Source organism: Hemitrygon akajei, chromosome 7 (assembly GCF_048418815.1).
Source record: "Hemitrygon akajei chromosome 7, sHemAka1.3, whole genome shotgun sequence".
Lineage (NCBI taxonomy): Eukaryota > Metazoa > Chordata > Chondrichthyes > Myliobatiformes > Dasyatidae > Hemitrygon > Hemitrygon akajei.
The window spans coordinates 158,551,695-158,563,883 of NC_133130.1; positions in this window are offsets into that span (position 1 = coordinate 158,551,695).

Genomic DNA, 12,189 nt, shown 5'->3' on the forward strand with positions numbered 1-12,189 from the left:
CCTCTGGGTCAATCTTTGTGTAGTTGCATTCCGTGCTTGTCAGTGATCCGTCTTCCACAGTGTTTGACAAAACAGCTCCAATGCCATAAGGAGACACACCAGTCTGATGGGCAGGGACGGGTTACAATGGCTGAGCAGTTCATCACATCTTATTAGTCTCTATGTTTCCTTGAATGCTCTTTCACATCTTTCTGACCACTCCCACGTTGCTCCTGTCTGTAACAGTGTGTTCACTGAATGCAGCACCGTAGCAATGTTTGGGAGGAACCGGTGGTGGTAGTTTACAAGGCCCAAGTATGACCTGAGTGGTGAAACGTTTTCTGGTTTGGGTGCCTGTAGCACTGTTTCAGTCTTCTCTTGTGACTTATATAAGCCATGTTTGTCAATGACATGTCCTTAATATGAGATTTCGTTCCTGAAAAACTCAAATTTCTCTCTCTTTGCATGCAGACCATACTCACCCAATCTGGTAAGGACGTTACCAAGGTTCTGGACGTGCTCTTCATCATTTTTTGCCGGTTGTGATGATGTCATCATGGTAACGTTGTGTCCCTGGGAATCTTGGAGAGCACTTGGCCCATTGATCTTTGCCAAATTTGCTGGAGCTGTTACACAGTACCAGATTGATGTTCACCTTGAGATCCCCACATGTGTGAATGCCTCTAGCCTTTCCTTTCTTGCTCACCGGGCGTGGCCCAATCACTCCACTCAGCCTTGGAGAGAATTCCAGGTGCCTTCAAGCTCTGCAGTTCAGAAACCACTTTAGGACGTAGTGCGTAAGGCACTGGTTGTGCTTTATGGATTCTTGGTGTTGCTGTTTGATCCAGTTCAATTCTGGCCTCCATGCCTTTGAGTTTACCGATCCCTTCTCAGACACCTTCTTATTCGCATTAAGCAGCTGTGCCAGTCTCTGGTTAGTGCCACCATTTGGGCTGCAGTTGCCTGTTGATTTCACATTGAGAACTTCGACTGAGCACCAGTCTAGATGGATTTTTCTCAACCATTCACATCTGAAAAGTGCTGGCCTCCACTTTTCAATACATACAGCTCTAACTGGCGTGCTTGGTCTCCATGTGTTATGTTTACTTTCAGTTTGCCTTTGGGAGACACCTTTTCACCTGTGTACGTCTTTAGCATCACTGTGACCTTTCCTAATGGTATCTTAGAAAACAGTCTGTAGCCAGCCTCTGGAAATATGGCCAAAGCTGACTCTGTATCCAGCTCCATTTTCAGTTTTACACCAGACACGCCTATTGTGATCCAGATGATTTTGTGAACTGCTTCAGTTATATTATCCAGTTCTAGGCAGGACAGTTCATCTTTGTCAGACTCTATGTTGTCTGATTTTGTTTTACATTCGGCAACTTTATGCATTTTCTTAGTTTCGTGTTTGAGACTTTTCACTGGGTTGTGCTTTCTGTCTGCCTTGCACACTCTCTCTGTGACCTTGTCTGTGACACTCTCTGCAGGCTTTTTTCTTTGAACCAACACTCATTTGCATCATTACATCAATAACATTTTTGGCTTTTTGCACCATTCAGGGACATCTTGTGCATCTCACATTCTAACCTGTTTTTCTCTAGTTCTGCTGCAGTCTCCTTTGCTGCAGTCTCTAATGATGTTGCAATGGTCAATGCCCATTTCAAGGTTAGGTCTCTTCCAGCCAGTAGCCTCACTTGCGTGCTTTGACTACACATGATACATATAACCCTGTTCCAGAAAGTACCTCTCTCAAGTCACTGTACCGGGAAAGTTTGCACAGTTCTGCAGTGTACTCAGAAATGCTTTCATCTTTTGACTGGTTCCTTTAGTAAAATCTAAATCTCTCAGCTATTATCAACAGTTTAGGGCTCAAGTGATTTTGTAAAGTTGCAACAATTTCATTGAACGTCTTGCTTGTTGGCTTTGCAGGGGTTACTAAGTCACATAAGAGACTGTACGTCCTTGCACCCATTAAGCTAAGGAGTGCAGGGGTTTGGCTCGTCCATGTTGTTCGCGACACAATACAGTTCAACCCTCTCGATGCACAACTCCCAGCCTTCATTAGTGCTATCAAATCTATCAACTTTCCCGACCGAAGCCATCGCCAAGTTATTTTCACTGTAAGTTCAGCGCGTCTTTCACTGTTACTCACGGGTCCTTTCTCTTGCTGTTCAACTCTCCCTGTTTCATCCCATAGTTGTCGGTGCAGCTTGTGACATTTCCTGATATTCAGATTCATACTCGTCGCACAACTACATATATATTAAATAAAAGCATGGGTGTGGGAGATGGCTTTAAATGGTGTGTTCACATTGCAGCAAGAGAGCGAGGGAGCAATGTGCATGTGTGGACGACAGATTAATGCGTGGTGCTAAGGGTGGGGGGGGGGGGTTCATTGCTCTAAAATAAATAGATCCATTCATCATAAGCCAGTAATCTGATTACTTCACAGTGATCCTGTGATCACTGTTGGAGATATCAGTCAGTAATCTTCCCCGTGATCATTGTATGGAGACCATATGGCTAGAGGGATGATCAGCAGTAATCCAATCACTGCCCAGCGATCACGTGATTAGTGGGAGAAACCGGTCTCCTGATCACTACCCTGTGACTGTGGTTAGAAGTAGTGATCAGCCAGTGATCCTCCCCCAGTCACTGTTCACTGGCCCAGTGGTTAGTGGAGAGAGATCAGCCAATAATGTGCAAAGTGAAGTCGGAGCCAGCTCCTTGCGCAATGGAATATCTTCCCTGTGAGATGCTGCTGACATCCGATGGAAAATAACGCTGATTTTACTGGGCATGAGTGGCTGAGGAATAAACCCAGACTCAATTGGTCCCTTGAAGTGGGGATGTTAAATCTCTTGATGTACGTTAGTACAGGCTAATGAATGAGCTGCCTGCGGGGAGAATGAATCTGAGGGTAAACCAGAGGCATTGGCAGGAGATGTAACAATTTTTAACAAGGAATTTCAGAGTCCCTGACTCAGAGGTTTACAGCATTGCAACAGATCCTCGGGCCCAATTTTTCCAAGCCAATCAAGACTCTATCTCAGTTAGCCTGTATTTGGCCTCCAAACCTCTCCCATTCATGTACTTGTCTAAATTGTAATTGCACCCACCTCTGCCACCTCTTCAGGCAGCCTGTTCCACTTGCACGCCACCCACTGTGAGAAATGTGCAAGGTTCAAGTACATTTGTTATCAATGAATGTATAAATTATACGACCTTGAGATTTGCTTGTTCATAGGTAGCCACAAAGCAAGAAACCCAAAAGAATCCAATTAAAGAAAAAATAAGAATAAAAATAAAAGACCAACACCCAATGTGCAAGAGAAAGAAAAAAAACCCCACAAATTATGCAAACAATTGAAGCAAACACCACAGCATTCTGAGCCAAAATGAGTCCTCAGATCCAAACCCCGGAGCAGCCTGGAGTAGGCCCAAAGCCTCAGCATCAGTTCATTATATTAGCAGGCACGGAGCACAACAGCCAGGGCAGTCTTCATAGCTTCAGCACCTTGGAGAGAGGAGAGACCATCTGGAGAGCAAGCAAAATCAGCTCATGTTCCTTTTGAATCCTTCCCCTCTCACCTTAACTCTATCCTTCTTGCATTGTCTTTGTCCTTTCCTCTACCTTGCTCTCCCACTTACTGTTCTCCTGGGTTAAAGTTTTCGGTTCATTTCAGTCTGTTTTCGCTTATTCAGTTACCACATCTCTGCCTCTCCATTTTTATCTATCTCTGTCAGACCATCGGTCTCTTCCAGCTCTCTCTTTCCACACTCCCATCCCCCAACTCTGCTGCGAACCTCACTCTTTCCCCTCCATTGTTTAATAAAATCTTAATGAACGCATTTATTTTAAAGTATGAACTGGTTTATTCGGCTTCATAAAAAGCATTCTGTTCTCTCTGAGTGTCACACAGAGACAAGTGTTTATGAAACATCACAATGCAGAGTGTCTGCAGAATTTTTAAAAAAACTTCCAAGTTAATCCATCTCTCTGACATAAAAGAGACTAATTTGGATTTTAATTATGCAAATTAGCACAATCCTTCTTCTCCTGAGATTTTTTTAACACTGCTAACTGATTTGCATATAAAAATACCTTGTTTATTTTTAGTTGGGCCTCGATGTTCGGCAGTGAGTGTTGTAGCAGATGGCAAGGAGTTACTGCCAGGGTAGAACCTGGGGAATTGCCACTGTCTCCATCTGACTCAGGGCACAGACCACAGCTCAGAGAATTGACACCCGCTCTGCAGATCCAGTGATACCAGCTCAATAAGGGTTACAGCAGTGCAACAGCTTGCCAGGAACAGGAACTCACAAGATGACCCCTTGACCGAATTGCTGGAGGAGCTCAGCAGGTCAGGCAGCATCTAAGGAGGGAAGTGAACGGTCGACATGTTGGGCTGAGACCCGTCCGGTTTCTCTGGGTGTGGTAACGTAGGTGCCACCCCAGCTGTGGCCAGGAGGTGGCAGCACCGTTCACCTGCAGGCCTGACCGCTCACCAGCAACACTCGACACCCTGCAGAGGCTGGAAACCTTGAGCAATGCACACAATGTTCTGGAAGGCCCCCGCCCCGAAACATCGGCAGTTTCCTCCCCTACGTAGATGCTGCCTGAGCTGCTGAGTTCCTGCCGCTCCTCTTGGTCCGGCTGTACTAGCAAGTCCACGCCAAATTAAGCCTCTCAGCACAAACTGTCCATGTCCACCAGGATGTCTGTCTGTGATTGTCGCATATTACTGTAAACCGGGGGTTCCCAACCTGAGGTCCACAGACACCACCCTCTGTGTGAAAATAATTCTCCTCAGGTCCCTTTTAAATCTTTCCCTTCTCACCTTAAATCTATGTCTTCTAGTTTTAGACTCCGCTACCATGAGATAAAGACTGGTCTTCCGTCTTGCCTGTGACACTCATGGTTTTATGAACCTCAGCCTCGCGCTGCAGGACAACCAGTCCCAGCCTATCCAGAGTCACACACACAAAATGCCGAAAAGACTCAGCAGGCCAGGGAGGGAAACAAGCAGTCAACATGTCGGGCTGAGATCCTTCATCCACAGAGTCCTGATGAAGGGTCTCGGCCTGAAACGTCGACCGTTTATTCCTTTCTGCAGATGCCGGCTGACCTGCGGGGTTCCTCCAGGATTTTGTGTGCGTTGCTTTGGATTTCCAGCATCCGCAGAATCTCTTGGGCTCCAACCCATCCAACCCCTCCTTATAACTCAAGCTCTCTAGTCCGGGTAACATCCTCGTGAATCTCTTGTGCACCTCTTCCAACTTAATGCCATCCTTCCAGGAGTTGAGGAACCAGATCGGCACACAATTCTCCAAATATCATCTCACCAATGACCTGCACAGATGTACAATGATGTCCAACTCTTGTACACAGTGCTCTGTCCAAGTGCCTCCCTGCCTACTCTACTTTCAGAACGTGATGTGCTTATACCCCGAGTTTAACCGTTCTGGAGCGGTTCTGAAACACCTCTCAGCATCTTGTGACTGTGCTTTCCAAAACTTTCTTAATATAAATGACCTGGATGAGGAAGTAGAAGGAGAGGGGGTTAGTAAGTTTGCTGATGACACAAAAGTTGGGGATGTTGTGGATAGTGTGGAGGGTTTGTCTGAGGTTACAATGGGACATCGGTAGGATGCAGAACTGGGCTGAGAAGTGGCAGATGGAGTTCAACCCAGATAAACATGAAGTGGTTCATTTTGATGGGTCAAATTTGAAGGCAGAATATAGTATTAATAGTAAGACAATAATGGTAGTGTGGAGGATCAGAGAGATCTTGGGGTCCGTGTCCATAGGACACTCAAAGCTGCTGTACAGGTTGACAGTGTTGTTAAGAAGGTGTACGGGGTATTGGCCTTCATCAACCATGGGATTGAGTTCAAGAGCCATGAGGTAATGTTACAGCTATAGAAGACCTCACTACAGGAAGGATGTGAATAGAGAGAGTGCAGGGGAGATTTACAAGGATGTTGCCTAGATTGGGGAGCATGTCTTATGAGAATAGGTTGAGTGAACTTGGCCTTTTCTCCTTGGAGCAATGGAGGATGAGAGGTGACCTGATCGAGATCTATCATATGTTCTCTGTTCTCTGTTCTAGGTTCAAACCCAAGTGAACCACGGAAGGCAAGGGTCTTGATGTTTTGAAACATTTACATGATATCTGAAAGGAGGAAAAAGGCCAAAGGTTTAGGATAGGAATTTTAAATCCTCAGCCAAATATAAGGCAGCCTAAAATATAGGGCTTAGATATTGGTTGAAGGGTTTGGCCAGGTTCAGGAACAGTTACTACTCTTCAAGCATCAGGTTTCTGAACCAGCGTGGACAACTTCACTCACCTCAGCACTGAACTGATTCCACAATCTATGGACTCACTTTCAAGGGCTCTACCACTCACGTTATCGGAATTATTATTATTACTAATTTTTTTTTTTCTCAGCTCAAGCTGGTAAAACCTGAGGTACGGGCATAGACAAGCACACTCATTTCTCAATTGCTAAGAACTTTCAGACTAGTCTAGTGGTGTTCAGTATTGCAACGTTGTGGAGATTTACACAAATAATGTTGTGTAGGTCTAATTGTATAATGCTATTGTGCAGTGACTATGGGATGATAACAGTTGTTGATATTACTATTGGGACAATGTGTACACTGTTCATGTTCCATAGTCTTTCAATTTCCTCATTTAATTCAGCATATTCCTGGTGTTTTTCACTAAGTGTTTTCTTGTTTGGAATGGCTATATCTGTAAAGTAAGTTGTTGTTGCTTGCTTATCCTGTAATACTGAATCCGGATGGTTGTTATGGATTTTCCTGTCTGTTAAAGTGGATCGGTCATAATATAATTTGTAGAACTCTGATTCTAAAAGTGGATCAGGCTTGTATTTATAGTAAGGTATGGTGCCTTTTAAAGCAGGATGTTTGCCATTGTGTAATCTGTGTGATTGAGATAACCTGCTGTGTTCGCCCAGCCTCCCTCTCCCTCTCACTCGATGCTGCTGGAGTCTTGGTCAGCCTGGCTTGTGGAGTGGGCGTTCACACGGAGAGGGTGTTTCCTGTGGTGGGAGAGTCTCGGACCAGGGGACGCAGCCTCGAAGCAGAGGGGCGTCCTTTTGGAACAGGGATGGGGAGGAATTTCTTCAGCCAGAGAGTGGTGAAGCTGTGGAATTCTTTGCCACAGGCAGCTGTGGGGGCCAAGTCTTTATGTATATTTGAGGCAGAGGTTGACAGGTTCTGGACTGGTCAGAGCATGAAGGGATATGGGGAGAAGGCAGGAGATTGGGGCTGAGAGGAAAATGGATCAGCCATGATGAAATGGCAGAGCTGACTCGATGAGCCGAACGGCCTAACTCTGCTCCTTTATCTTCAGGTCTATGGTTTTATGATATGCTTCTGCTTTCTGGTCACTCCTTTTCTGTGGAGACGAATCTCAGGGCTGTACACTGCATGCATGCTTTGATAATAAATGTACTTGGAATCTTTGAAGGACTTTGAAGCTTTAATGTGTTGGATTGTTTCTGGTTTCTTGTGACATTTTCTGCATATGTTGTCTTGAGTTTGTTGGTCTTTTATTATGTATTTTTGGCAACTTTTTTGTGTTAACCTCCTGATCCCATATTGCTACAAGGATCCCATCTCCTTCTGGGAAGAGGTCTCCAACTCTGAGCCAGGCGTTCAACACTTCCTTGTCGACATCTCGTCTGCTCAGCTTGTGGGATGTCTTCCATGGAGGGTCACACTCTTCCGTTGGTTAACTTCTTCTTCTGTACCTTAATTTTTTCTGGGTTGTGTTTCCATTTAAGTTTAGTGATGTGTGCTTCTTATCAGAATTGCATACGCTCGCGTGGAGTCCTGAATCCTGTTTTCCTTGATGAAAGCATTTCCTTACACGTTTTATCTGACTGTTGTGTAAATTTTTTATGTTTGTTATTCATCTTCCTCCTTCTGCCCTAGAAACGTTAATCTAAATCCGTTCAAGTGTACATCCTGCTTTCTAAAATTTGTTATTTCAGTTGTTAATTTTCTTTCTAAATTTTCCAAATCAGTTTCAGACCAGGATATTATGCCAGAAGAACACTTTAATAAGGATATAGAAGTGTTTATTGCCTTTGTTATATTTTTACTACTGAGCTCTGTTTGGCAGAGTTTCTGAAGCCTTGCAGTAAATTCTGTCAGAGGTTTTCCCTTATTTATTTATTTACTGGGATACAGTGTGGAAACGGCCTTTCCGGCCCTTCGAGCCATGTTGCCTAGCAACCGCCCAATTTAATCCTAGCCTAATCACGGGACAATTTACAATGACCAATTAACCTACTAACCGGTACGTCTTTGGACTGTGGGAGGAAACCGGAGAACCCAGAGGAAACCCACGCGGTCACGGAGAGAAAGTACAAACTCCTTACAGGCAGTGGCAGGAATTGAACCCGGGTCACCGGTACTGTAAAGCGTTGTGCTAACTGCTTCGGCACCGTGTCACCCTCTATAATCTACTTATTGCACTATAATCTATTTTCGTTGCTTGTTGATATCTCAGATACTCGTATGTTTCATATTCATCCATCATTTGTATTGTTTCCTGCTGCTCTGTTTTGGAATGTATTAACCCTATTGCAACTTCCTTTATGTTTAATGTTCAGCACTTACAGGACCTAGTCCAAAGTTCATGTTTATATCTTTAGAAAACTGTACCACTAATGAATTAATTACTTCAGCTGTACAGATGAAGGATTGTAAAATTTCAAATCGCCACTGTGTAGAAGGTGGGTTGAGGCATAATGCATTTAGTTGTCTCTGATTTGATACCCTATTTTCATCCAATTCAGTAAATTAGAGAGCGGGTTTAAAGATGGACAAAATCATAGTGGGCTTAGAGAGTCACCCTGGAAAATTCCTCGGTTTATTTTGGTAAAGGTGGTAATAGATAGGGAGTTGTTTTTTGGTTGTTAATAGACAGGGAGATTACAGTATGACAATGCTTTAGCAGATACTGAAGGAATTTTACAGATTATTTAAGAGCTTCTATTAACCATGAGTATGGGACAGAATCAAATGTTTGTTAGTAGTCAGTATAACAACATGAAAGATTCTGCTTTTCCACTGGGCTTGATTTAGAATTACAGAATCTATTATCAGTTGTTCTTTACATTCTTTCAAACCCGTATGACATCCTTTCTGCTGGTCTGTAAGTACTTTGTGGCTATTTAAGTGAGTGGTGATTAGTTGCGAGATGTATGATGTTATAATTTTATATATAGTTTGTAAACAAGTGATAAGATGATATTTTGATGGGTTATTTTTGATTTCCCCTTTAGGTAAAAGATATGTTAACTACACTCCCTCGATTATCTATTGAGGTTCCCTCAACCAATGATCTCACTCTAAGGACTCTTTATCTTGTTATTTCATGTTCTTGTTAGTTATTGCTGTTTATTTATATTTGCATTTGCTCAGTTTCTTCTGCACTCTGGCTGATCTTTCATCGATCCTGTTAGAACTACTATTCTATAGATTTGCTGAGTATGCCCACAGGAAAAAGAATCTCAGGGTTGTATGTGGTGACATATACCGTATATACTTTGATGATAAAATTGACTTTGAACTTTGAATTTCTGTCAAAAATTCAGGTACTTTATTTTTAAGAAAATTGTTGATAGGTATTAATAGGTACAGATGAAGGCAAATATACTTTTGTACCAATAATTGTGAATATTATCACTGCTGGTACTCTTTCAGTTGTAGGTTATTATTATTATTATTATTATTATTATTGTTGTTGTTGTTGTTGTTATCATCATCATTATCATTGTTGTTGTTTTATTTTTATATTTTTGTCAGCTCAACCTGGCAAAACCAAGGTATGGGTATAGCCAAACACACACATTTCTCAATTGCTGGGAACTTTTGGACTACTTTAGTGGTGTTTAGCATTGGGGCTTGCTGAAGATTTACATAAATATTGCTGAGTGGCCCTAGTTGTTTCATACCATTGTGTAGTGACTTTGAAATGACACCAGTTGTAGATATTACTATTGAGACAATGTATACCCTGTTCATGTTCCAAAATCTTTCAATTTCCTCTTTTAATTCAGTGTATTGCTGTCATTTTTCATTTATTGATTTCTGTGTGTTTTGTATGTTTCAAATGGCTATAATTGTTCCTGCTTGTTTATCCTGTAATATCAAATCTAGACTGTATTATGAGTCTGTAACAATGGATCAATTGTAATATAACTTGTGGTGCTCTGACTCTAATGCTGGATGCAGGTTGTATCTGTAGTAAGGTACGGGGTCTTCTATGAGTCCACCAGTAACTCACACGCCAGAGGCAATTCCTTTGGCCGATTAGTTTGCCTTTGGGGTGTGGGAGGAAACCAGACCATCTAGGAAAGCCCATGCATCACGGAGAAAACATGCAGACTCCACACAAACAGCACCCGGACTCAGGATTGAACCCAGGTCTGTAACTTGATGAGACAGTGGCTCCCCTATCTGTCCCTCAGCAGTGATCCACTGCGCTGTCGGCGTCATGGAGCAAAGGCAGACAAAACTGAGACAGCTAACTTGTTCGAAGCACCGCTATCCACGAACCGGGAGAGAGCTCGTACCAGGGACTCATGCCAAAGCCACTGAGGGAGAAAACGTCTGTAGGTGGAAGGTGATAAGACGGAAGCAGCCAGAGATCAGAGATGACCTGTAGAAGAGAGAATGGGAACAGAGGCCTTGTGGTATGACGAGGTGAAAGGAACGTGAAAGCGGTTGGAGAGAAAGATTATTGTTTAATAGATTTCGGGGAGGATCTGCAAAGCCTCAAGAAGGCAACATCTGTCATCAAAGATCCCCATGCCATCTTCTCACTGCTACCACTGGGCAGGAGGTAAAGAAATCTAAAGTCCCACACAACCAGGTTCAAGAGCAACCACTCAGTCCCTGATCCAACCTCCTCGTCCTTTATCACTACCCAGTACAACAGCACTGTGATCACTTTGCAGCAGAATGCATTTTGTTTCTTGTTCTAATTGTGTTCATTCCCGTAAATCTTGTACGCATTTTATGATTTTCTTGTGAAGGCTGTGTGTCTGTAAGTTTTCATTGCATGTGTGTACTTCTGCAGGTGACAGTAAACTCCACTCACTAACAGGAGAAACTCTGCAGATACTGGAAATCGGAGCAACACACACAACATGCTGGAGGAACTCGGCAGGCCCGGCAGCGTTGTTGACTTGTTGCCCATTGTTGAGGAAATGGTGGTCAGCCTTCCCGAACTGTTGCGTTTCTTCTGGTGAAGCTAATTTTCACACCGCCGTCACGTACGGATTTCCGGGATTTAGATCCAGCAATGTTGAAGAAATAGCGATGGAGTGGCATGGATTGAGAACTGGTTACTGGGCAGGATGCCAGGGGGTGACTAATGGGGTACCCCTGCGTCCTGGGGTACATGACGGACGTCACAGATTTGATGAGGGAGCCAGATGTCAGGCTTCCATTTCTGCTGATGACTCAAACCTCGGTGGGACTTTGGAAAGGGAGGAGGAGGACATTAGGAACATGAACACGTTGAGTGAGTGGCCAAGCACAGGGCAGATGGAAAATGTGAAGTTATTAACTTCAGTAATTAAAACTGAATATTTCCTTTCAAATGGTGTCAGATTGGGTAACGGTGATGCTCAGATGGATTGAGTTGCCCTGGTGACGTTGTTGAAAGCCAGCGTGCAGGTGGGGCAAATGGAAAAACACAGAAAGCTCAGGACGTTCGGGGTGCCGGATGGGCAGATGCACAGGACAAATGGGTTTTTCTTCCATCAATACCTCAACTCTCCTCTCATGTACACTTTTCAATGTGATATAGTATGATAATAACTTTCGCAGGTGAAGCAAAGAGAATCAGGAGTCGGGTCCAGTGGATGCGGAGAGTGGGAACGGGGGCTTCAGAGAGGTGTGGAGTGTGGGAACTGGCCTCCAGTGAGGAGGTGTGGAGTGTAGGAACCAGGACTCCAGTGTGGAGTGTGGGAACTGGCCTCCAGTGAGGAGGTGTGGAGTGTAGGAACCAGGACTCCAGTATGGAGGGTGGGAACTGGCCTCCAGTGAGGAGGTGTGGAGTGTAGGAACCAGGACTCCAGTGTGGAGTGTAGGAACCAGCCTCCAGTGAGGAGGTGTGGAGTGTGGGAACTGGCCTCCAGTGAGGAGGTGTGGGAACC